At 46.2% G+C, this 26,939-nt stretch overlaps 1 pseudogene; it reads left to right on the forward strand.

Annotated features, from left to right (window-relative positions):
- Window positions 1-26,729, forward strand: part of LOC119856937 — a 33,647-nt pseudogene extending 6,918 nt beyond the window's left edge.
- Window positions 26,730-26,939: the final 210 nt, after the last annotated feature.

The raw sequence follows: 26,939 nt of genomic DNA on the forward strand, positions 1-26,939 counted from the left end.
TCAATCGCTTGACAAATTCTGACAGATTTGTCACGGGTTAATTATGGATCTTGCAGTAGTCTCTGAGATTTATGTTCCCGATCCCAGTCACAATCTGGTCTCTTATCAGAGACTCAGTTTTAGCCTCCCCAAACTTACAAGTTCAGCTCTTCATCCTCAAATCAGTCACAAATTCTTGCAGGCTGCAAGGAATTCTGCAATGGGAATAGCACAATTGGTTCTGATCGGTCAACTTTCTATAGAAGAGACCATATTATAAACTAGCACAGGGAGCTGCAGGTCAGGACTGAGGGGCATCAGAAGAGCTGTGGATGTGTCAGACTAAAGGCTGGAATAAGCAGGGCAGCCTGTCGCTCAGGAGGCGCTTTAGCAGTGCTTGTGTGTGTGTTTCATACCCCAGGGCTATTATAACAGGTCTAATTTGAGAGGCATTCGCAGAGCTGTGTGGAGACCCCAGACTGGAAAAGAAGGGGGTGCTATAGGGCAGGATTAATCCCTACTGCTTCAGGGTGCTATGAGGTGCCTGTATTGTCTCTCTGGTGTCAGACGTCTCAAAGAAAACCTCTCTTCTCTAAATCTGAGATCTATTTCACCTCTTTGTTGAAAAATCTGGAGCAGGGAATGGAAAATACCTGCCCATTTGCGAGACTAACACCAGATGCCAGGACCTCACTGTGGGGCAACAGGGGACATCGGATAAGCTGATTTTCAGGACCAGTTCTGCTCAGATAAAGTTGTACGAACTGATAAGTTTTTATATACAGAGTAGCAACATAAGACCTGCCCAGTTCCAGGCCCCTTTGTAAGGGTTGTCACTGGCCTGAGGCGACTTTACTCCTAGTCACGTGGAAACCTCATCCTTCCCCTAGTGTTTGCTTGTCCCCACAGGGTTAGGAGTGGATAGTGCTAAATGGAAAGCTAAATGCTGTTGTCTAATCTCATGGGATTCTCATTGTGATTTCAGGCAGAGCAGCTGCTCCTAGCACGTGGGCACATGGCCTGGTGCCCAAGTCCGTGGATGGCCTCCTGCCAGGAATAGGATGGCTGCAGTGTCAGGGCTAAGCAGCGAGGCCTCCCCACACATCCCAGCCATGAGGACTTGAACCCATGATCTGCTCCCAGTGGAGGTAATCATGTTCCAGTTTGGGAGCGATCCAGGATCTCCTTTTCTCTCCTCCTAAACCCTATGTCATGGTGAACTACCCTCTACCCAATCAGGGCTGGACATCTCTTCCCTCTTCTCCTCCACTGGTGGGCTCCATAGCCCACCAATGCCTTAGTCCTTTCTTTCCCAACCACAACTTACCATTTGCCCTCAGACTTGTTGAGGGCAGTCACATCACATTCATAGAATCATAGAATCATCGAAGATTAGGGTTGGAAGAGACCGCAGGAGGTCATCTATTCCAACCCCCTACACAAGCAGGATCAACCCCAACTAAATCGTACCAGCCAGGGCTTTGTCATGCCAGGCCTTAAAAATCTCTATGGATGGAGACTCCACCACCTCTCTAACGCAATACTCCAGATGTGGCCTCACCCATACCGAATAGAGGGGAATAGCATTTCCCTCGTTATGCTGGCAATGCTCCTACTAATGCAGCCCAATATGCCATTAGCTTTCTTGGCAACAAGGGCAAGTGGAGCACCATTTCCGTACTATCCACTATTCGCCCTCCACAGTACGCCCCTTTGACCCTCCTCAGCCCTCAGCCCCTAGATTAGGGCTCCATTCAGCCCCCTGCATGTGAGGGCAGGGGCAGAGAGTAGCATGGGGGCAAGGGTAGAGAGCCAGGCCAGTGGGGATCTCTAGCATTCCAGTACCTTCCAGCTCTAGGACTACACTGCTGTCCATGGCCCGCCCTACAAAGGGTCCGGACACTATTCCACAGAGACTGAGCAGGCTAAATCCTCCCCCAGAAGAGCCATTTGGGAGCCTACATATGTGTGTGCCCATAATTATATTGCAGTAGCGTGCTGCGGTAGTAACAAATAGTAAAACTTGGGGGGGAAAACCCCGAAACGTTTGGCTTTAACAGTTGCTATTGACAATAGTCACAGTTGTTCAAGACTTAAGTAACATACGCATTCACAGAGAACGAGAGAGCAATTTAGGCCATGTCTACATTAAAAGAGTACAGTGGCACAGCTACAGTGCTGCAGCTATACCACCTGTAGCGCTTTGGTGTAGACACTACCTATGGCTGACGGGAGGCCGTTCTCCTGTCACGTAATAAATCCACCTCCCCGAGAGGCAGTAGCTAGGTCGACAGGAGAATTCTTCTGCCCACCTAGCACTGTCTAAATAGAACTTAGATTGGCTTAACTACATTGCTCAGGGGTGTGGATTTAGCCGGGTCGATCTAATTTTCTAGTGTAGACCAGTGCTTAGTAAGCATTTGCTTTTAGAGACTGTCCCACTGTCCCAGCAGAGATTTAATTCTATGTAAAATAAAGCTGCAAGTCAGTGTCAGATCTCTGCGAAGGGCAAAGGTACAATCCCTGGCTGTGGCTCCACCTCTGTGGCCGCACGGCATGTCCCCTTGAGCCACCAAGATCATCTGAAAACAGGCTGGCTGGAAAGCTCTGTGTGGTGCACGAGTGTTTACTCCACAATACCCCAGCCAGCAAAGCTCTGTCTTTCATAACACTTTCATAATTGCTTCCTCAAAGGGCAGTGGGTGCCAGGCAGTCGGTGAAATAAATATTGAGGGACTGAGATCACTCTGGGGAGGCTGAGAGCGATGGTTTAAGTACCAGGTCTGGGTTTTACAAACAACAAAACACAGTGGAGGAATCTATTGACTTTATGAAACACTAGTTTGGGGAAGAGGAGAAGGCTATCGCTCACGAAACTCTTTCTCGAGTGACCCCAGATTTGGCTTACTATGTCTACTCCAAGTCACAGTAAATTTCAAAAAAGAAAAGGAGTACTTGTGGCACCTTAGAGACTAACAAATTTATTTGAGCATAAGCGTTCGTGAGCTACAGCTCACTTCATCGGTGGAAAATACAGTGGGGAGATTTATATACACACACAGAGAACATGAAACAATGGGTTTTATTATACACACTGTAAGGAGAGTGATCACTTAAGAAGAGCTATTACCAGCAGGAAGAAGGAGGAAAACCTTTTGTGGTGATAATCAAGGTGGGCCATTTCCAGCAGTTGACAAGAACGTCTGAGGAACAGTGCGGGGGTGGAGTGGGGTGGGAGGAGAAATAACATGGGGAAATAGTTTCACTTTATGTAATGACCCATCCACTCCCAGTCTCTATTCAAGCCTAAGTTAATTGTATCCAGTTTGCAAATTAATTCCAATTCAGCAGTCTCTCGTTGGACTCTGTTTTTTTGTTGAAGGATAGCCACTCTCAGGTCTGTAATCGTGTGACCGGAGAGATTGAAGTGTTCTCCGACTGGTTTTTGAATGTTATAATTCTTGACGTCTGATTTGTGTCCATTTATTCTTTTACGTATAGACTGTCCAGTTTGACCAATGTACACGGCAGAGGGGCATTGCTGGCACATATCACATTGGTAGATGCGCAGGTGAACAAGCCTCTGATAGTGTGGCTGATGTGATTAGGCCCTATGATGGTGTCCCCTGAATAGATATGTGGACACAGTTGGCAATGGGCTTTGTTGCAAGGATAGGTTCCTGGGTTAGTGGTTCTGTTGTGTGATGTGTGGTTGCTGGTGAGTATTTGCTTCAGGTTGGGGGGCTGTCTGTAAGCAAGGACTGGCCTGTCTCCCAAGATCTGTGAGAGTGATGGGTCGTCCTTCAGGATAAGTTGTAGATCTCGGAGAGGTTTTAGTTGGGGGCTGAAGGTGATGGCTAGTGGCGTTCTGTTATTTTCTTTGTTGGGCCTGTCCTGTTGTAGATGACTTCGGGGTACTCTTCTGGCTCTGTCAATCTGTTTCTTCACTTCAGCAGGTGGGTATTGTAGTTGTAAGAATGCGTGATAGAGATCTTGTAGGTGTTTGTCTCTGTCTGAGGGGCTGGAGCAATGTGGTTATATCGTAGAGCTTGGCTGTAGACAATCTGAGTAAGTATGCGGATGTTAGAACTCTTGGAATAGTCAGCCTAGAAACAGAAATGTCATCTTAACCTAAACCATGCACTGTAAATACCCATTTGGGGGAAGGCAAAGTGCCTGGAATGGCAGCCTCTGGCATAATGCAGACTCGTAAGGTCCTTGGGGTAGGGCTGGTCAGCTTTTCCCAGCTGCAGCATGTACAGATATGTTTGTGGAAGAATATCATTTCGAGATGCTCCCTCATAAGGGACAGTATTATGAATACAGAAATTTAAAAATGTACCCTGGAAGATGGGGTGAAGAACACTGTGTTGCTATGTACAGCAGTTCACGACAGAAGCTCCCTAGTTTGTTTTATTAAGTTTTATTCCTTTGTCATTCACTGTTTTGTTGTTTAATGAACCCCAAGATCATTACATGGTGTCAGAAGTATTGAGTGAGAAGGAGATAGCAGTCATTTCAAAGTCAATTCCTGTGTTTGAAACTGAAAGCAGAGGCAAGGGGAGCATGTGGAGGAGCAAACAGAGAACAAAGGCTTTTCTATGTATTTGGTGAGCACAATAGTAGCTTGACTTGCTTAAAGAGGAGGGGGAAAGCCAAAAATGGATGTGTTGCAACCTCCGTCCAGTCTGCAATTGTAGGGCAATGTTGCAGAGAACTGAGAAAAAAATTCAGATAGAGATTTGAATTGTATTTAGCAGCGCTGGGGCAGAGGAGAAAAATGATAAAGTGAATTTATCAATCTTTTTGCATGTTGTTGGGAGGAAGCATTGGATATTTATAACAACTTTAAGTTTGAAGAAGGTGAAAGCCTGAAGTTAAGTAAAATACAGTAACTCCTCACTTAAAGTCATCCCTTGTTTCATTGTTACGTTGCTGATCAGTTAGGGAACATGCTCGTTTAAAGATGTGCAATGCTCCCTTCTAACATCGTTTGGCAGCTGCCTTCTTTGTCCACTGCTTGCAGGAAGAGCCGCCTGTTGCAGCTAGCTGGTGGAGGCTTGGAACCAGGGTGGACCGGCAGCCCCCCATCAGCTCCCCACTCCCCTAAATTCCCTGTGCAGCAGCTGCCCAGCAGGCTGCCAATTGCCAGCAGTTCAGCTGTCCCTCCCCCCACTGCCATGTGCTGCTCCTGCCCTCTGCCTTGGAGCTGCTCCCCAAGACTCCTGCTTGCTGTGCAGGGGGGAGGGGAGGAAGAAGGGAGCTAATGTCAGGGTGTCCCCCTGCTCCCGCACCCCACTTACCCCATCTTCCATAGAGCAGGGGGACACATGACAGGGCTCAGGACGGAGGGAACTTGCTGGCAGCAGCTGCAGTCTCAGCAAGCTGATCTAATTAACAAGGCAGGGTTAAGAGTGTTAACTTAAGTGTTAACTTAAGAGTAGGGTCAGCTACTTAAAGGGGCAATGCACATCTCTCTCTCACACACACAGGGTATGTGTCTCTGTCTGCTACGCTGTCTCCCCTCCCTCCATTCCTGCTGCCTTGTAGAGTGTGAGACTTAACCCTGGAGGGCTCAGCCAACTGCTAGTTCATCATTTAGCAGTAAGGCATTCCCTGGGAAATATCCCACCCTCTGACTCCTCCACCTCAACCAAGCTTCACAATTTTCATTGCTGTGTTCCAGTATTAAATTGTTTGTTTAAAACTTATACTGTGTGTGTATATACATATATAAAATAGTCTTTTGTCTGGTGAAAAAAATTTCCCTGGAACCTAACCCCCTCACTTACATTCATTCTTATGGGGAAATTGGATTCGCTTAACATCGTTTCTCTTAAAGTCGCATTTTTCAGGAACATAACTACAACGTTAAGTGAGGAGCTACTGTACTGACTAAATTTGAGGAACACTGCATGCCAAAAAGGAATGAAACCTTTGAGAGACACAATTTTTTACATGCCTGCAAAAAATCAATTATGCCATAGACCAATATGTCACATAATTAAGGAAACTCAGTAAAACCTGCAACTTTGGTGAGTTGACTGGTCAGAGATAGAATCATTTGTGGCATTAAAGACAAGGTGTTAAGAGAGAGATTGCTCTGTGGAGGAGACTTAACCTAAGAACAAGCTCTCCAGATATGCAGGGCAGCAGAAACTGTGAAAAAACAAGCCAGAGAGCTGAATCCACCAGAGGGAGCTATCTGTGTACTAAGTACAAAAGCATATAGCCAGAATAAGTCAAACCAAAGAGTGGAATCACTCACTATGAAAACCAGTGCAAGGGGGAAGGCTGATACAGACAGTCATGGGGAAAGTGTGGATCACAGCATGGCCTCAAACACTGTGTTGTCTTTGGGAAACTGTCATAAATGTGGGGGAAATAATGATTTTGCAAAATGCTGCCGATCTCAAATGCAGAAAATTCAAGAACAATGAAGAGTACAGTGGAACCTTAAAGACTAACAGATTTATTTGGGCATAAGCTTTCTTGGGTAAAAAACCCACTTCTTCAGAGGCAAGACTAACACAGTTAGTGCACACAGACTAACATGGCTACCCCTCTGATACTAGAAAACTGAAACACATTCAGTTGAAGACAACCTGGTTGGGGAGTTTTTCGTAGATGTACTGGAATCTAGAAAGCCTGATGAGAGGGACTGGATACTACTTGTGACAGTGAATGGAATAATTATTCCACTGAAACTGGACACAGGTACTCAGGTTAATATTCTGTTAGAACAAGATTATGAGAGACTGAAAATAAGATGAAACTGGGACCAACAAAAATAAAAGTAACTGGTTATTCTGGAACAAATATACCAGTGAAGGGGAGGTGCATTGCTAGCATCAACCATAAAAACAATGTGTGCAGGCTCCTGTTCATTGAAGTGCCAAAGAAGGTGACGCCAATTTTAGGCCTGGCTGTGAATGAAAAACTCAATCTGGTAAGCCGGGTATTCTCACTAAATGATCATACGGAACCTGGCTATGAGGCACTGTTTTGGGAATATCATGATCTGTTTCAAAGGTTGAGGTGCTTGCAGAGTGAACATATAATCCGGATAAACAAGCAGGTCCCTCCAGTTATCCATCCAGTTCATAAACAAACTAGAGAAATACAACCTAGATGGAGCTACTATAAAGTGGGTCAAAACTGGTTGGAAAACCATTCCCAGAGAGTAGTTATCAATGGTTCACAGTCATGCTGGAAGGGCATAACAAGTGGGGACCCACAGGGATCAGTTCTGGGTCCGGTTCTTTTCAATATCTTCATTGATGATTTAGATAATGGCATCACAGAGAGTACACTTATAAAGTTTGCAGATGATACCAAACTGGGAGAGGTTGCAAATGGTTTGGAAGATAGGATTAAAATTCAAAATGATCTGGACAAACTGGAGAAATGATCTGAAGGAAACAGGATGAAATTCAGTAAGGACAAATGCAAAGTACTCCATTTAGGAAGGAAGAATCAGTTGCACACATACAAAATGGGAAATGACTGCCTAGGAAGGAGTACTGCAGAAAGGGATCTGGGGGTCATAGTGGACCACAAGCTAAATATGAGTCAACAGTGTAACACTGTTGCAAAAAAAATGAATGCCATTCTGGGATGTATAAGTTTGAGAAGTAATTCTTCAGCTCTACTCCATGCTGATTCAGCCTCAACTGGAGTATTGTGTCCAGTTCTGGGCACCACATTTCAGGAAAGATGTGGACAAATTGGAGAAAGTCCAGAGAAGAGCAACAGAAATGATTAAAGGTCTAGAAAACATGACCTATGAGGGAAGATTGAAAAAATTGGGTTTGTTTTGTCTGGAAAAGAGAAACCCGAGAGGGGACATGATAACAGTTTTCAACTACAGAAAAGGTTCTTAGAAGGAGGAGGGAAAAGAATTGTTCTTCTTAACCTCTGAGGCGTGGAAAAGAAGCAATGGGCTTAAATTGCAGCAAGGGAGGTTTAGGTTGGACATGAGGAAAAACTTCCTAACTGTCAGGGTGGTTAAGCACTGGAATAAATTGCCGAGGGAGGTTGTGGAATCTCCATCATTGGAGATTTTTAAGAGCAGGTTAGACAAACACCTGTCAGGAATGGTCTAGATAATACTTAGTCCTGCCATGAGTGCAGGGGACTGGACTAGATGACCTCTCGAGGTCCCTTCCAGGCCTATGATTCTATGTAGAAAGGTGCCATTTGCACTCCATGATAAACTCAAGGCTGAGCTTGCAAGGATGGAAGCAATGCAAGTAATACAAAAAATTGAGGCGCCAACAGAATGAGTGAGCTTCCTCGTCATTGTGGAGAAAAGTGACGGCCAGCTACACATATGCTTAGACCCAAAAGACAGCAACAAAGCTATAAAAATAACATTTCAAACTACCAACCTAGGAAGAGATTACGTCTCAATTTGCAAATGCTCAATATTTCAGTAAATTGGATGCAGCCTCAGGTTTTTGGCAGCTAAAATTAACTGAAGAAAGCTCAAAATTATGCACATTTAATAGCCCATTTGGAAGATACAGATTCTTACACTTACCCTTTAGGATAGCTTCAGCATCAGAATTATACCACAAAACCACACATACAATCTATGAACGTATTACTCATGTTGACGCTTCAATGGATGACATCATCATCTGGGGCTCAATAAAAGAGGAGCATGATTGTAGACTTCAGGCAGTGCTGAATGCAACTAGAGCTGCAAACCTCAAACTAAATAGGGAGTAGTGGCAGAGTAATGATTTTGCTGCCCCTAGGCCCTGAAATAATTGCTCCCCCATATGAACTTGTTTTCATTTTTTTACAAATTAATTTGAACTAAAATGAATCTAAATATCATTAAAATAATTGAACATTTACAAGTTTCATTATAAATAAAATTACAAGTACAGAGGACCCTCGCTTGAACGCGCATCTGTATAGCACGATTTCGCTTATAGCGCGGGCGGAACCATGCATGGATCCAAAACCCCGCATTCAATCAGGGGTCCGGTGTATATCAAATATTTATTTTTATTTTATGTAGATACAATGAAAGAAATAAAAGTATTACATTTGTTTACACCTACACTTTTGAGCGGCAAACTTATTAATTAATTCTGTATAATCCAGAGAAGTTTTTAGATCCTTTTCAATTGTCAGAAGAGAAAGGAAGTTTACTTTTTCTTCACTGAGATTAGCCCTCAAATAGTTTTTCACCCTTTTTAATGCCGAAAATGATCGTTCCTCTGAACAGTTTGTAGCAGGTGTGCAAACGAACATTCGGAAGGCAATATCAATATTTGGATATACTGAATGAATGTTTTGATTTCAGAGAAGCCTGCAATATCTTAAAATTTACTTCTTTTCATTTTCAGGAATTTCAACACCTTCCAAATACGATCGAAAATGTAGACACTCATTCATGAATGATTCTTCTAAATCTCCTTGGTAGCATAGCTGTAATTTTTTAGCATGAACTGTTATATCTGTTGTTGAAGTATTGGTAATGTTAGAGAGAAACTGAAATCTGCCATAAATTTCTTGATATGCATTACTTCTGCATTTTAATTTGAATCATACAAGGTCTAGTATTGTTAAAAAGGTATCTACTTTAAATTTATCTGTACCACACATTTCCACTTCAACTTTGCGTGTCTCATCAGATGTGAAGTTTATGCTTTCTTTTTCGCCTTGTATCAAATTCGTAGTCTTCAATTTCAGATTTTTCTTTGGCTGTCTCTTCGTACATATCAAACAAGTCCCGTATAGAGTTAATGTATCCTATTAGTGAGTTGTACAGTTCTACAGCTGTCTGTATACCAAGATAAACATTTTGCAGTTTTTGGCTAGTTATATGAAATCTTTCCAAGGGTGAGCACCAAAATACAGCCATAAAAGCTGCCTCAAGTCGATGGAGTTTTCGCTGCAGGCCTGCAGCTTCATTATGTGTAACAGGTTTCTCAGTAGCATCTTCCTTTATTGTATTTAAGGCTTTAATTATAGTAATCCAGTTTTCACTCAAATTGAAAGCCAATTGATCAACATGAGATATGTCGGGAGTTGAGTCAACGCTTATTAAGAAATATTTGGCTTCTTTTACTTCTTTAATAATATCTGAGATCACATTTGAAGCCATCAGTTTTATAAATTCATTATACATATAGGATGAAAGATAAGATACGTTACCTTGACCTTCATTTCCATAACATGCAATGTGATTTGCTAGAAATGGATCGAATTCTGCGACAACCTCAAGGGACATCATGTAATTGCCATGGTGATCCAAATTTTTCCACCTTACCTCTAAATGCAAGTCCTCTGCTTGAAAGTTTCTTTACCACTGCTACAATCCTCTTCAACACATTTCTCCAATAAATAATGTCTTCTTCCATTTGAAATTTTAAATTTGTATCAATTTTTCCAAATATCTCGCCTCTCTTCACCATTGTCAGTACACATGTTTTATGTTCAGTCGAATTTTCATGTTCACACAGTCGAGCTGATACGTTTTTCCAGTCATGGTATCCACTCATCGTCAGACTAGAGATCCCTCTGAATAATCGACATGGGGCCCAAAACACGGCTCCTTTGCTCTCCGAATATACAAGATATTGCCGTGGCTTTACTTCACCGTTTAAAAGATGTCGTTCAAACACATTTTTTGTTAGAACATGAATTTTATCAGTATATTGTCTTTTTGAGTTAGTAAAATCACTATCAATATTGTGTTCAATACCTTGCATTGATAAATACTCAATTGTAGCATCATTCAATATCCATTGGGCCGGGTCGTCACTTATGGTAGATATTTCAATGTCAGATTGAATTTCTGATTGACATGATTCACAAATCTCGGCAGTATTGTCAAAGATATTCAGATCAACATGATTCCCAGTAGTCTCTGATAGCTAGTCTTTGGAGCATTTTCTTCAACACTAACCGCAGCCAGAATTTCATCCTTAGTTTCAATATGTACTTTAATCACATCAATATTTTCAATATAAACACCAATATTTTCACTTTTTACTTCACTTCTACTTTCAAGTATTTTTTCTGTCTCACTGTCGGCACTAACTGATACAACAAAGGAATCCATTTGGCGCATTTTTGCTATCATTTCATTTCCCCTTTCTTTCTTTTGTATAGAATTTTTTTTGAACTGAGAACCACTTAATTGCTTCCTTCAGGTCATATTGTTAATGCTTAGGATTGTCGTGAGCATGTTCTTTACTAAATGGCGTTGCGCCGTCACGGCTGGTTTCAATATGCACTATGATTGGTAGAATCGCAGCGCGTGGCACTGATGCCACGAGTACAAAAATGCTGCTATTAAAAATTTGCTGCCCCTGCAAATTTGCCGCCCGAGGCCTAGGCCTTGTGTTTTAAGGGTTACAGAACTGACTTTTGTTGGGGACATTATTTCCAACAAAGTGTAAAACCTGATTAGATGAAGATTTCAGCCACTGAAATGATGCCACGTTTCTGCAGTCAAAGAAAGATGTCCAACGGTTCCTGAGAATGGTTAATTATTTTGGAAAATTCATCCGTAATCTATCTACCAAAGCAGCGGTTTAGAGAACACTCCTAGAGAATAAAATTGAATGGTGTTGAGGTGCAGAACAGGAGGCATCATGGGAAGGTTTAAAACAACAACTGATAAAAGAGACAGCATTGACGTTCTTTGCACCAGGAAGGCCTATTTAAATCTCAGTAGAAACTTCACAGTCTGGGGTAGGTGCAGTGATTTTACGGAAGCATAAGGATTGTTGGCAACCATTGGCATATGCATCCAAATCATTGTCTGAGGCAGAAACCAGATATGCACAGATTGAGGAGGAGCTTTTAGGAATATTGTTGGCCTGTGACAGATTCAATCAGTATATTTGTGGCCAGACAGTGGAAGCTGAAATGGACCACAAGCCCCTGATAGTGTTATTTAACAAACCGCTAAATGACTGTACCTTAAGGATTCAAAGAATGATGATAAAGCTGTAAAAGCATGATGTGGTTATGACCTACACACCCAGTAAATTCATATTCACTGCAGGTGCACTTTCCCACTATTACACCAGAGCACAGGCGCCGACTTCCCCTCTTTCCCATTGGTGCTCGGTCTTCCCTCTGCCCCCTGAAAGACTTGAGACTTGTTAACTTGCCTGGAGAAAGGCTATTGAGGAAAGTGAATGGTAAAGATTCACTCCAGAGTGATGTGCTGGTAACCTCTCCTCTCTAGATTGTTGACACACTGGGTTTATGGAAACACACTAGATGGGTTGAGAATTTAATGTGTGTGTTATTCGATAGTTGTTAGCTGTTTATATATTCGTATATATGAGCTACTGGGTTTTCGTTGTCGTTTTTTAAGGGGGAAGATGTAGAGATATGTTTGTGGAAGATTGTCATTTAGAGAGGCTCCCCCATAAGGGACAGTATTATGAGCACAGGAATTTAGAGATGTGCCCTGGAAATTGGGGTGGAGAACACTGTGTCGCTGTGTACAGCAGTTCACCACAGAAGCTCCCTAGTTTGTTTTATTAAAGGTTTTATCCTTTCTCATTCACTGGTTTGTTGTTTAATGAACCCCAATATTATTACATAGGATGCATCTGATTCTCCCCATCCCTCCCCTTAGGTCAGAGGCATTGTGGACACCAACCAGATCTTTGGTCTGAGCAAGACCGAACCCAGCTACTTAAGCTACTTTGCCCCCTACGATGGGATCCTGGGTCTGGCCTTCTCCAGCATCTCCTCCTCTGGAGCCACGCCTGTCTTTGCAACATGATGAATGAGGGTTTGATGTCCCAGGACCTCTTCTCTGTCTACCTGAGCTCATAAGTCAGGCCTGGAAACAGCCCATCTGTCTACAGCAAGATTCACATTTCTATACCGCCTCTCACAGAGCGATCCCTGCAATGTTCACATCAGAATTCCCAAAACACAGCCACCTCTGGGGTGGAACGTGGCAGCCATTCTGTGCTAGTGCCATATGTTTTGGGGAGCAGAAGTGAAAGATGATATCTCTAATAACAACTGCAGGGGAAATTAACATTAGGAAGAATGTAGTTACTAGCTATGACTGGAAAATGGTCCCCCCCCCAAGAAAATTTCTATTTTCCAGCAAAAAATGAAAAACTAAAATAATTCAGTTTGGAAATATTGCCCTGGTGCTTGGAAGGAGTTTGAATGGAGTGTCTCATGCTCCCAGTCTCCTGTATAGACTGGAGTCCCTGGTCAGACTACACTGCCCATGGTGCACCACTGTCCTACCTCATGGTGGAGGAAGGGTGTTGTGTGATGTGAAATGCACCAGTCTGACTCTCTCCTCCATTGAAGTGTTTGTCATTGTCTCGTTAGCCAATAATTCATGCATCTTCCCTGACTCTCCTCTCTACCTTCTCGTGATGTTCAGTGGCATCGACTCATCATACTATTCTGGGAGCCTGAACTGGATCCCTCTCTCCTACTGGGAAATCACCATGGACAGATATCGCCCACCCCTTGGTCATTCCGCCTGGGGGCTGTTGGAAGACAGGTCAAATGTTAATGAATTGTACATCGGAACCAGGGGAAGCTCAGCTTTCAGAGTCTAGACAAAATGAGAGACAAGGGAGCCACAAAAACACCTTCCATGGAGCCATAGGAATGGGACTCCCCTGCTAGGTTAGGTCAGGTCAGTGATTCTCAACTTTGTTCATACCAGCACCCCTCTCCCATCTGTCCAGCTCTGTTTAGCAGTATGGGAAGGACAGGGTAGCTGGGACCGTCAGTCCCAGAAGGGTGTAGCATAAGAAGCGACGGGCAGTAGCCACAGAAGAAAAAGTCTAGGATGAGACATCAGAGCAAAGTTCTTGGTAGTCATAGCAAAGGGGCAGTGGGGCAGCTCCACCCCGCAGGTTGCTCCCTGGCTGCTTGTGGGCCGAGTGGGGATGAGATCGGGAGAGTTCCTGCGGACATTCCGCTGACTCTCTCTCTCTTCCAGCATCACCATGAATGGCCACCTTATCTCTTGCGCTAATGGCTGGCAGGCTATTGTCGACACTGGCACCTCTGTGCTGGCAGGGGCCCTCCCGGCCATCTCCAAAATCCTGCACTACATTTATGCGGGGACTCCAGCAACCTGATAAGGTCAGGGAAGAGGGATGGGTGTTTCTAGGGGCATCTGCTACACACGCGTGTGGCTGAACCCCTGATTCCAATGCCACTGCCCACAGGCTGCACCCAGCCAGCATAGGGATCAGCTGGGTCATTCTGCAGATTCCCTGGTGCTTCCACCCACTGGTAACCCACAGGAACACAGGGGAGATCGCCGTCCCCAGCATGTGGCCAGGCCAAATATAGAATCCGGGACCGTCTGAGCTGACAACATTGGTCCTTTGGTTCAATCTGCAGAGCCTCAGGCTTTCAGAGCCAGAGGTTCAATCCCTGGAGAGGACCTAGTCAGACAGTGACCCAGCTCATTCAGACTCCATTGCTAATCACATGCAGCTTCCCTTTGCCTACCTCCCTTGTTGGAGAGGTGAGTGCTGAAGCCGTGACTAACCTGGCTCCTGGATGTTGCCTTTCTCCCTACAGATCAGCTGCAGCGCCAAGCACACCCTGCCTGACATCATCTTCACTATCAATGGCATCAGGTTCCCTCTGCCCGCCACCGCCTACATCCGCCTGGTAAGTATCTGCGTTGGGGCCTCTCAGCAAGGGCTTGTGCCTGAGGCTGCAGGATCGTCACTGAAATGCAGCACAGAGTCCGTCCTTAGCATGGGGGGAGGGGCAAAGAGCTCTTCCCCAAAGGGACTGGACAGGCATCCTGTAGAGCTGGCTGCCCCCAGGAAATCACCATGCCAGGCGGCTTACTGGGATAGGAGAGGGGTTAAATGAGCAGCTACCCCAGCTAGGAGGCTAGCTCAAGACAGTTCACTGCCTCGCACTTCAGGGCTTGGGCATCTGGGCTTCAAGAATGAGTCGTCTTCCCCGCCCCGGACAGAACTTTTCCCCTCTCTGATGTGGAACTGGTGAGCTGTTTCAAAAGGCGAGGAAAGGCAGAGAAGAAGCCCCAGTCCAATCACAATCACGGGGGGGTTAGGGGAGCAGACTATAATTGCTTCCGTTAGAATTTGCCCAGGCCAGTGGGGAGAGCACTTTTTGTCTTACCAAGGGATTTCGAAGGAGGAGAAGTGGTTGGTGTGGAGCTGGGAACTATATCTCCAAGTGGTTTAGTTTCCTAGACAGAACGGCTGACGGAGGAGCACTGCTGAATCCCCCATGCTCTGTTAGGCAGAGACAATTGGAATGAGGTCGCTCAACGAAGAGGATCTCCCTTAAGCACCTGGAGCCCAGAGTGATTCCTGAACGCCCTATAGTACCAGGATTAAATAGCAATTCAAGAAAATACCTTGAGTGGAGAAATGGAGCAGCTCAAAATTCCACCAGAGTTGAAGCTGGCTGGAAGACAAGTGGAAGAGGTTTAAACAGGGCCTTGCATTGTGTCTGCAAGCAATGGGTGCCAGTGAAAAGGGAGGCAATAAGATGTAGCCTTATTTCTGATCAGAGCAGGTTCTGGTGCATGTGTGACTAAAATTTCAGTTAAGTCAGACTAACTATGAAACTGTATTACAAAAATGTAAGGAGTACTGCACTCTGCATAAAACTGAAACTTATGAGAGTTTAACCTGAGGTTCCAAAAGGAAAGTGAAACTAGAGTAGAATTTGTTCCTGATCTAGGACTGGGGAGCCCATTTTGCAGGTATTTTTAGGGGGCAGAGCGGGGACTAACCGAGTCCCTGAGAAGAGACCACACTGTGACTGGAATGCGGAATAAAGCGAGGAGACCCAGAATCAACCCTTCACAAAGCACTCCAAGTCCAAGCACTCATGAAGGACGGACAGAGCTCTGATGCTGCAGGCATGATTGAGAATCCAAAATGCTGTAGGAAACCCAAAGAAGAGCTCTGTGTAGCTCAAAAGTTTCTCTCTTTCCCGAGCAGAAGCTGGTCCAATAAAAGATATTACCTTCCCCACCCTGTCTCTCCAATAGGAAACCTAAGGCAGAAACAACAAGGAGTCCGGGGTAGCACCTTAAAGACTAACAGATTTATTTGGGCATAAGCTTCCATGGGTAAAAAACCACTTCTTCAGTTTTTGTGGATACAGACTAACACGGCTACCCCCTGATACTAAGACAGAAAGCACACGAGCTCAGGCAGAATTAGGGAAGAACAGCACCAGCAGAGGTTCAGGCAATGCCTGGCATATCAGAAGAGATACAAGAACCACCATTAAGTCCATCACTTTGCAAGAGTTTTCCAGCACCGGCAGAGTGCGTGCAGCCTGGACAAAGAGGACGACGACAGTACCACAAGCTTAGCTGTATGTTTCATAGGAGCAATGGCTACCATTGCAGCAAAAGATGACTTGGCTGTCACAGATGGAAAGCAAATGGGAGGTTTATTAATGTTACGTTGGACAGTGGTGCACATGAGTTGCCACAAATAGTGTTATCAACACTAAAAGAAAAGCCAAAGGTAAACTCAGGGCTTATAGCAGTGAGCTTATCCCCACTAAAGGAGTATGTGAACTAGACATATGGGTAAATTGGGAAAGCTACAATGTGGAATAGTACCAGGGAAAAGCACACCCATTACTGTGTTAAGTGTGTCAAGCCCCTGGTCTCATCAAGAGGGTGCAAAGGATTGGAGGATATCTTCCAGGGGATGGAAAAGCTTTCAGCAGAGCACAGAATAGAGCTGAAATAGCCCAACCACCCCACAATTCACACCCCGAGGAAAGTCCCCTCACACTAAGGCAGAGGCTGAGAGAGGAGCTGGATAGACTCATTGGTCTGGGAATCACAGAGCAGGTAGAGGAACTAACAGAGTGGGTATAATCATTGGTCGTTGTAGAAAACACAGACAGAACCCTTCGCTTAGGCATAACCTCAAAAGAATTAAATCTATTAAAAAAGTGGACGTTTTTCACTACTACAGGGAAAGACATTTTGGGGGAGATGGCGGATGCCAAGTGTTTCTCTACACGGGATGTGTCACAGCAGGATTCTGGCTGGTGCCCTGAGTAGGACAGAGCACATGTTTCTTCTTCTTCAGCATCCCCTATGAGAGACACTATTTCCACAGATGGACACCTGGCTTGTGTTCAGCACCCGCAGTGCTTCACTGGAAAATACAACATGCTGATGGTACAGAGGGTGCCATGGTTTACGCAGGCGATGTTCTGATCTGGAGAAAACCAGCAGAACATCATGACCAGAGGCTCCAAGCAGCTGGGAAAGAGCCAGAGCTGCTGAGCTAAAGCTAAAACAAACAAGCATCTAAATTCTGTGTAATGGAAACAATGTCACTGGGCGAGAAGTTAGTCTAGCAAGGGACAAAGGTCGATCACGGTGAGGGTGAGACCATCACCAACATGCCTGCCCCAACATACAAGGAAGGGTACAATGATTCCTTGGAACAGTGAACTGTGTATGGAAATTTGTGCCCAAGCTAACAGCTCAAACAAACCAGCTGAGAGCATTACTGTGCAAAGATATGCCATGCACCTGGGGTGCAAATCTTCATAGAGAGTTTGAGACAATGAAGGGGTTAAAAAGGCCCCAGTCCTGTGAAACTCTGACAATAAGCTCAAAACTCAGTTGTCCATGGACATCTCTGAAGATATTGGCACAGTCCTCCTACAGCAGGATGATCAGAACGGGAGACCAGTGGCGTACGCATCATGGGCACAGACAAAACCGGAGTCTCCATATGCTCAAAGAGAGGAGGAGACTTTGGATTTTTGTCCACTGGTGTAAAGAGTTTCATGTCTTTATTTATGGAGGCCAGTGTTTACTGAAACTGACCAGAAACCACTTATTGCCATTGCCAAAAGGGGCCTGGGAACCATCCCACCACCCCCATGAATACAAAAATTACTTTTTCAGCTGCAAAGATAGGATTTGCAAATCGAATACGAACCTGGGGGAGATTTGGCTGTCTCAAACATGCTCCTTAGAGCATTTGACAAGACAGCAGTGGAGCAAAGTCCAGAGCCGTTCCACATGTCAGTTTGATTAAAAAGCCAGTCCAGCCTCAGACAAAATGTGGATTCCGATTGCCAGTTACTGCTTAGGACGAGATGCTGCAGAAAGTGATTAAGGCTATTAGCACCACGTGTTCCCAGCCCCTATCACCAGTTTAGGGGGAAGCTCTCAGTCCTAGATGGGATTTTGTTTAAAGGCACCAGGATGGTGATCTTTGAGCTACTGCAGAAACATACGTTAAAAAGGAGACATGAAGGTCATTTAATGATTGAAAAATCTAAGCGAAGGATTAGAGACATTTTACACTGGCCTCAAATGAACAGCAACATTGAGGAACTGTCAAGGCTTGTCGTATATGCCAAAAATACAGGCATAGTCAAGCAAAATCCTATGTTAGTGGCAGAGGAAAAATTTTCCCCCTGGAGTAGAAATTTGTCTACATTGGCTGGGAAAAAAAAAGACTATGTATTTGTCCTAAACTACTAGTCTCACTTCCCTGAGGCAGCTATACTAAAAGGTACTACAGCTAAACAGTTGATTGTGCATCTCTATTTTCGCTAGTCATAACTCTGAGCCACACCTGCCATCGTGATGTCTGACAACGGGCTTCAGTTGAGCAGGCATGAATTTTAGCAGTTTGCGGTGAAGTTTGGGTTTAGACGTGTGGAGAATATGGAAATGTCTATAATATTTATAGGAAAAATATGCATGACTCAGTTTCCCCTACTTACTTTGTATTGCTAGGCACTGGGTCTGGAGGAGTTAATTTCTTCTTGGAAACGGGGAATAAGAAATGGCTGCTGGTCACAGAAGCCTGCCCAGGTTGGCATGAATGAACTCTCAGGAACTGTCTGCATAACAATGGAGTGCCCTGCGGAGATCATGGAAGACCAGCAACTGGGCACTGACTGGCAGCCAAGAGAAGCGGAACATGTGACCACAGTGGAACTGCAACTGGAGGCGAGGGCAGACTGCTTTGCAGGCTGCTCCGAGTTCACAGAGATTACACCCACGAGGCTATGGAAGAGGGGGCAGGTGATTCCACTAACACAGATTTAGAGTTAAATTGTGCTGTCCTAGGCTAATCTATGGACTCCTCAGTCCTGGATTCCAGGTGACTAATGAATGCTGGATAGTTTTGAAAAGGCAGCACAGCAAATCTCTAATGGTCACACTCCCAAAGGGGTAAAATCTCACTCATTTGGACTCACCGGAGAATCCTGCTGAGAATCACAGGGGCTGAATCCAGAGGGCCTGGTCTTGGAGTATTGGAGCCATGGGGCTTGCCCTTGAAAAACTGGGGACCTAGGGCCTAGTACTTTAAGGGGCACTCCCAGAGAGTAAGTATAAAGTTTGGAGGCATGGCACACCCTGTAAAAACCACGCTAGTCCCCATTATCCCACATCCAATAGGACGGTGAGGTGAAAAATAGTGTTAAAATAACAAAGGGCTGAGAAGTCAGACTCTGAGCCATGCTTAGCACAGTTCAGTTACAGGATGGCACCAATGAACATGGGTTGCTACCTGCAGACATGTGGTTTAACAGAATGCTGACAAGTAGACCACCTGCAACGACAGAATCTGCTGTCCCAGGAACTGGGGATTTGCAGAAGAATAAAGAGAGACAGAGACAACTAAAAAGAAGCCAGATGATTTGGGATCCCAGGAGCTTCCACCAAATCATGGACATGATGCAGCACGCATCTATAATAGAAATCAATGGCCACCAACAGCAGTGAGGTCACGTGAGGCTGCCCTTAGGTTGTATCAGGCGGTCACCCAAGATGGACACATACTGAGAAGGAAGAGGTGACACCTTCTCCAAAATCCAGAAGGGAGGGAGGAGGGGTGCTGGGTTGGCCACTTGGCTTGAGACAGTCCGAGTTAGGCAACAAATACAGCAGGTGGAGACAAGCGAGCCCCAGGACATACCACCATGGAGCAAATGGACTGACTGCCTCCTGACAGCAGTAACACTGACACATCAAGGGAGATCAGCAGGTCCTAGCTAGAAAGAAGGGCACCTCGGAAATCAATTGAGCGTTACTAGTGGTTGGTTATAAGTATATGGAATGGAGAATTCTGTGAGTGCTGTTTAAGTGGTGTTGTGATTGAGTACTGGCTGGGAAAGGAGGAGGTTAGCATCCCAGACAGGAAGTCTAGGGGAGGGGCTGCAGAGGTCCATGTCCTGTTCTGCAGAAGCCGTTAGAACTGAGCACCGGGGAATTCCTTCAAGCACCTTGGGCCCAGAATGATCACTGATAATCCCATCTGAAGGGCAGCTACCCCTAGCAGCTGGCTGAGGCATTGGTACTGACACATAAACTCTATTCACTGCCTGTCTCCTATCCATGTCTGCCCCAGCCTCATGCAGCTTAGCTTGGGAGCTCCGAGATTCCAGCCCCACATACAGGGAGTCAGTGGAGTTCCAGTCCAACAACCCATGTCCCATTTTTCCTGGTGCAGAACTCAGGCTCTTGCTCTCCCGGCTTTGAAGGCATTGACGTCCCCACCTCCTCCCGAGAGCTCTGGATCCTCGGAGACGTCTTCATCCACCAGTACTACGTTGTCTTCGACAGGGCCTATAAATCATTGTTGCAACTAGGGTCCTACGGTTGCACCACATCTTGTACAGAAGAGGTCAAGTGGGGTGTCTATGGAAAGGTTGTAGTTTGCTGGTTATGATTATGCTGTCTATGTGTGTATCATTTTTGTATTTGAAGTTATGAATATTGGCTATGTACCTGTATCTCAATGACAGGTTTCAGAGTAGCAGCCGTGTTAGTCTGTATCCTCAAAAAGAAAAGGAGGACTTGTGGCACCTTAGAGACTAACACATTTATTTGAGCATAAGCATCCAATGAAGTAAGCTGTAGCTCATGAAAGCTTATGCTCAAATAAATTTGTTAGTCTCTAAGGTGCCACTAGTCCTTCTTTTCTTTTTGTATCTCAGTGTGTTTGATTCTAAGTAGCCGCAGTGAAGCATTTTGTCAGCTTCTCGAGAAAGGACTATTCTCAGTAAGTGCCCAATGAAGAAACATTTAATTGACAATGGACTTAGGGAGATGCCAGTCCCACATCGGAGCTTTCCTGGGAATGTTCAAACTAACATGTTAACAATGGCGTCAGACTGCAAAAAGCTGAATCATTCACAGCCATGAGACTTGCCCAGGTGGCTACACACTCCATTTTGTTGCTGTGACTTTACACAGAAGGACAAAGGGGTTTCCACTCACAAGAAAGAGAGAATATAAAAGGCCCTGGAAGCCTCTCCATTTTGTCTTCAACTGGCTTAAGAGATGGCCTCTCCATCCCCAAGAGATGCCTGAAAGAAACTGGAATAAAGGACAGTAACTACAGGGATATGAGTGATTGCTAGACCCAGACTAGAAAGGAGTCCAGTCTGTGAAAGAAGCATACTGGAACATCTCTGAGAGTGAGATTTTTATCTGTAATCAGGGGATGAAAGAACAAGATAAAGGATGAGAAGGTCAATTTAAGAAAACAAGCACGGGTCAAACAATAATTGATTACAGCATGACAGTGCAAAACTCATTGGTCCCAAAGAAGGAAAATCACTATATAAACAGGGTGCCTTGCCATGAAACTTTGGGTTTGTCCTGCCAAGACTTCCCCAGATGCTTCCCCAGAGCATTGTGTCGTGACCGACAGAACCCAGCTCCTCTCTACCCGTGATCAACCTATCTGGCCTCTAGATTGATCTGGACTCTGGACTGGTAACTATAACATCGATTGGCAGGACAGTGTGTGTGTGTGTATGGTGTGATTGAATGCATATGCTAATTATTGTATTTCCAATAAATGCAGCATATTGCCTTTTCCACTGAAAAAGATCCCATGTGCTTCTTATAAGCATAACACTTGGGACACAATGTGACCCACGTAATTCACTGATGTTCTGCAGAACGGGCACTTATCAATGGAAAGCTTCAGTCCATAGGCCTCCAACCTGTGAATTACTTTAAGAAGTCTTTCTTCGTGCTCCTCTAAGGTTCTTCCAAATACAATCAGATCATCCAAATAAACCAAGACTTGCAGTAAGTCTCTCACATGCATGTCTTTCACTTGCATCTCTCACATGCATGTCTCTCACTTGCATGTCTCTCACAACTTTCTCCATAAGATGTTGAAATGTGGCAGGTGCCCCAGAAATCCCTTGAGGTATGCATTCAAACTGATAAAACCCTAAAGGCTTTCTTCTCCTTATCTTTTGCTCCCAGAGAGATCTGGTAGTGTTCACTTTGAAGATCCAGTACTGAAAACCACTGACTTCCCAGCAAACAGTCTAAGGCATCTTGTACTGGAGACATGGTGTACTGGTCAACCACAGTACGGCTGTTTAGGGTGCAGTAGTCGATACACATCCGGGTTTTCCCATTCTTTTTATGAACCACCACAATGGGTGAGGCGTTATGGGCTGAGGGACTCTGTAATGACACCATTTGCAATCAACTCCTGATGCAACCTCCACACACGTCTTCCATCTCGGAAAGAACAACCTCCTAGAGCTCTCCCTGAAGGGTCAGGAGTCATGTGGTCTGATGTTGTGCTCTACTCCTTTTGCACAGCCCACGTCCCACTCATGCAGTGAGAACACCTTGGATCTTTCACAAAGCTTCTTCCTCAGGCGATCCTTCCACTCTTCAGACCATGGGGAATCTCCAGAGTCAAACTTTGCAGGATCTATCACTGAAACTTCAGTTTCACACTGGGGGTCTTACAGTGGATTCAGGGTCAAAGAGATCTGCTATTTTCTGCCCTTGTGTCACAACAACATCATGACTTGTTTCATTAGCAATCAGTATAATCACCTTTTCCTGGGCTCTGGCAGGTAGGGTTATGACTCCACTGGGGACCAGCACTCCACTCCTCAGCCGGTTGCCCTACCATTGCTAATGCCCCTCTACTGCCTTTCAGCCCGGTTCTCATGACAAGCACTTCTCGCTCCGTCCTTGCAGGCACTACTAAGGGGGTCGTGTCCACGTACCTCAATGCCCCCATTGGTAACTCAGGCGTCTCCTTTTTAGTGCCCGAAATTTTTCTATAGGCTTCAGCACAAAGCATCTGGATCATCAGAGTGTTTAGATATTGGTCCCTAGCCCATTGTCTCCAGTAATCCACGAGTATCTTGAAGAGACTGGAGTTGGTCCCTGTCAGCACAGACACATCAGAGATTCCCTTAGGGTCAGGGCACATTAACGCAGTGGAGTCTACGTCTTGTCTTACCCCAGCAACTTCCTCTGGGAATTCCAGGTGGACGACGATGTACCCTGGGCAGGAGTATTCATCCATGCTGAGGCCACACAGACAAAGTCCTGCCAGTGGCTGAATAGGCAGGTGCCTAAGCATCTGTTGGTAGAATGAGTGAAATATAATCGTCACTTGAGATCCAGTGTCGAGCACTGCTTTACACCCCAACCCTTCAGTCCTCAGCGTGAGCTCTGCTCGAGGCCCTATCAGTCCTGCAGGGATCCCAGCTGGACAGTCTCTTTTAGGGGAGCCTTCAAGTCCTTTGGATCTGAGTGGCCCCCTTCCCCAGACTGTTCGGCAGTTCCTTGACCCCCTCCCCATTGATCCTCAGCTTTCCATATACTAAGGAGGGATTTTCTTCATTACAGCACTTGGCAGCACTGTGCCCATCCTGACCACATCAGTAGCAGAAGAATTGGCCTTTTCCCCTTTGCCCAGGGGGGACCGTGGCTCTAAATGCTGACTTCTCCATCGCTACAGCTAGCTGCTCCTTATGCCTGGAAGTCTTAATTCGGTCAATGGTGCTTTGCAGCTCAGCTGTCTGTTCTGTCAGGACCTGCATTTGTTGGGCAAGTTCCTCTCTGGTGCTCACCATAAGTAGAGTGGCTGTTCGTAGGGGTGCTGTGCTGGCTGGCTCAGACAGTTGGGCTTCCCAAAACTCACTGGCAGCCTGCCTTTCTTCCTCCTCTCTGACCTCTTTTATCAGCTGGGAGTAACTCGGGGGAGGTTCCTGCCCTTCTATTAGCCAGAGATGAAGTAGAATCGGTTGCTGACATTGAGATCCTCTTACAGTTTGAGCCAGTCTGGTCTGATCCATCTGCTCAGCAGTTACTGCTCCCCTCTGGACAGCTCTCTGAAGCCGTCTCTCCAGCCTCTGTATATAGGCTGAAATCTTCTTGCCCCTTTGCTGTCGGGAATTAAGGAACTTCCAGTAACTGTCCTCAGAGCCCTCTGTGCTCCCAAAGGTGTGAGCGAAGGCCTCTAGGCAGTCCCTCACACCGACCCCAGGGTCAATGAGCTTCAGGGTGCAAATCACGTCTAATGCTGGACCTCTGAGGCTCTTTGCTTTTCTGCATCTGGTACAGCCCACTCCTGCAGCATTTCAGTGGCATGTTCCAACTAGGGTTCAAATGCCTCTCCTCCAGCAAATAATCTTAATTTACAGTAGGAGCTTGGTGTAGTATGGGACAGCACACCCTTTTCCAGTGCTTTTGCCCCATCATCCGCAGAGGTTGCAGCCTGGCCACTCACGGTAAAGCACAAAGCATTTACCTGATGGAGCAACAGTGACACTGGGTGGCCAGTCGGAGGAATGCCCCAATCATTTCCCTCACAGTGCAGCAGTGACACCCAGTGGACTAACCTATCTGTTAGTCTTTAAGGTGCCACCGGACTCCTTGCTGTTCCAGTGGAACGTCAGGGGAAAGCAAAAAGCATTTCTCTCACGGAGAAATAGTGACACCATGTGGCCAGTCGGAGTAATACACAGAGCACTTCTATGGATCAACAGTGACACCAGGTGGCCAGTTGAGGTAAGTCACAAATCATTCCCCCCACAGTGCAGCAGTGACATCCAGTGGAATGTCAGGGGACTGCACAAAGCTTTTCTCCTATGGAGCAACAGTGCCACTGAATGGCCACTCTGGGTACTGCACAGAGTTTTCCCTCATGGAGCAACAGTGCCACTGAGTGGCCACTCTCGGTAGTGCACAACGCATTTCCTTCCTTGAGCAACAGTGACACCAGGTGGCCACTCAGCGTAATGGACAAATTAATTCCCACACAGTACAGCAGTGACACCCAGTGGAACCTCAAGGGAATGCACAACGCAGTTCTCTCATGGAGCAATAGTGGCACCATGTGGCCAGTCAGGGTAATGTACAGAGCTTTTCCCCCGTGGAGCAGCAGTGACACCCGGTGGCTACGTGGGGTAATGCATAAACCATTTCCCTCATGAAGCAACAGCGAAACCAGGTGGTCAGTCGGGCTAATGCACAAAACATTTCCCTGATGGAGCAACAATGACACCTGGTGGCCAGTCGGTGTAATGCACAGAGCATTTCCCTCATGGAGCAACAGTGAAAGTGGGTGGACAACTGGGGGAATGCGCCCCTTTTTCCTCTACCTTCCCTTGCTCCCCCCCAGCTCAGCCCATCTGCCCTGAGTGCCCATGCCCACTTTTCTGTTGCCCCTGTTCACTGCACCCCTTCATGATACTATAGTCCCCCCGTTCCTAGTCCAGCCGGAGGAGCAGGTATCCCTGCCCTGCATCAGTACTTGCGCTCCCTCTTGATCGGCCCCCCTGTGCTTCCACCCCATTGGCACCCTCCTCCCCTGCCTGCAGCCTAGCGGGGAGGAATGATAGGCTTTTACCTTCTGTTTCCCTTCTCCTTCCACCGGTGAAGCCCCCTGCTCCTTGCTAACATGGCGGGGGAAACTGTGTGGGAGCCCCTCCCATTGACTCTGTGGTCCCCCTGCCACCTTCCGCGTGTCTCCCAGTGGCTAATCTCTTGACCACCAGTCCAGGAGCTGCCACTGGATGGCAACTCCCCCCACCATTTGAGGAGAGCCTCCTCGGGTGGTAAGAAGGTCAGAGGAATAAAAAGGCACAGCCCCCTATGGTTGGGGACGCCCTCCCCAGATCCGACCGACGTCGATGTTTGCAGAGTTCCCTGGAATGGACTCCTGACAGTCAGCATGGGCGACCGGGACTGGCTAGAGCTGCCTTTCACTCTGGCAGAGTTCTCGGAAGCCCTCTGTCTCATGCTCATCAATGGAGTTCTACCAGTCCAGTGACAGTGCAGTTCTACCATGTGTTCTGGCACGTCCTTGGCTCAGACCTTGTCACCGTCTGGGCTGAGTCCTTGGAGAGCAGAGTCCTCCCTCTGTCATGCAGGTGAACCATGTTCGCCTTGCTTCCCAAGAAGGGGGACTTCCGTGACCCTTGGAACCTTGCTCCTCAGCACAGACTACAAAGTCGTAGTGAAGGCCATCTCGCTCCAGCTGGGGTCTGTGCTGGCGGACATGGTCCATCCCAACCAGAGCATACCATTTTTGATAATCTGTACTTGGTTTGGGACCTCTTGGAGCTGGGATGTAGGGATGTCATTCACCCTCCTGTCCCTGGACCAGGAGAAGGCGTTTGACAGAATGGACCACGGGTATCTCCTGGGCACTCTGTGGGCATTCGGCTTCAGGCCCCAGTTTGTGGGGTTTCTCCCAGTGCTGTACGCTGACATGGAGTGTCTGGTCAGGCTCAACTTGACCCTGACCAAGCTGGTCAGCTTTGGGTGGGGGGTGCGTCAGAGATGCCCAAAATCAGGCCAGCTGTACACTCTGGAGATCGAGCCCTTCCTCTGACTCCTCCACCAGAGATTGATGGGGTTGGTGCTTCAGGAGACGGAGTTGCAGCTGGCCCTCTTGGCATATGCCGACGATGTGCTTCTCGTGGTCCAGGTGTGACACTCTGTACCGCGGGGGGACACCCTACACCCCATGTCCATCTTTATAAAATGTTTGTGTGGTATCCAATGCAAAGTTTGTCATATTGGATGTCTTCAGAAGACTCATGATGCACTGAGCATGTTTGTTTATTTATTCTACCTGAAGCAGTGTGTTTGGTTTCCAGTGTGTCAAAGGCTCCCCTTGGGATAACAAGCCTGATACATATCA

This window comes from Dermochelys coriacea, chromosome 6, assembly GCF_009764565.3.
Source record: "Dermochelys coriacea isolate rDerCor1 chromosome 6, rDerCor1.pri.v4, whole genome shotgun sequence".
NCBI lineage: Eukaryota > Metazoa > Chordata > Testudines > Dermochelyidae > Dermochelys > Dermochelys coriacea.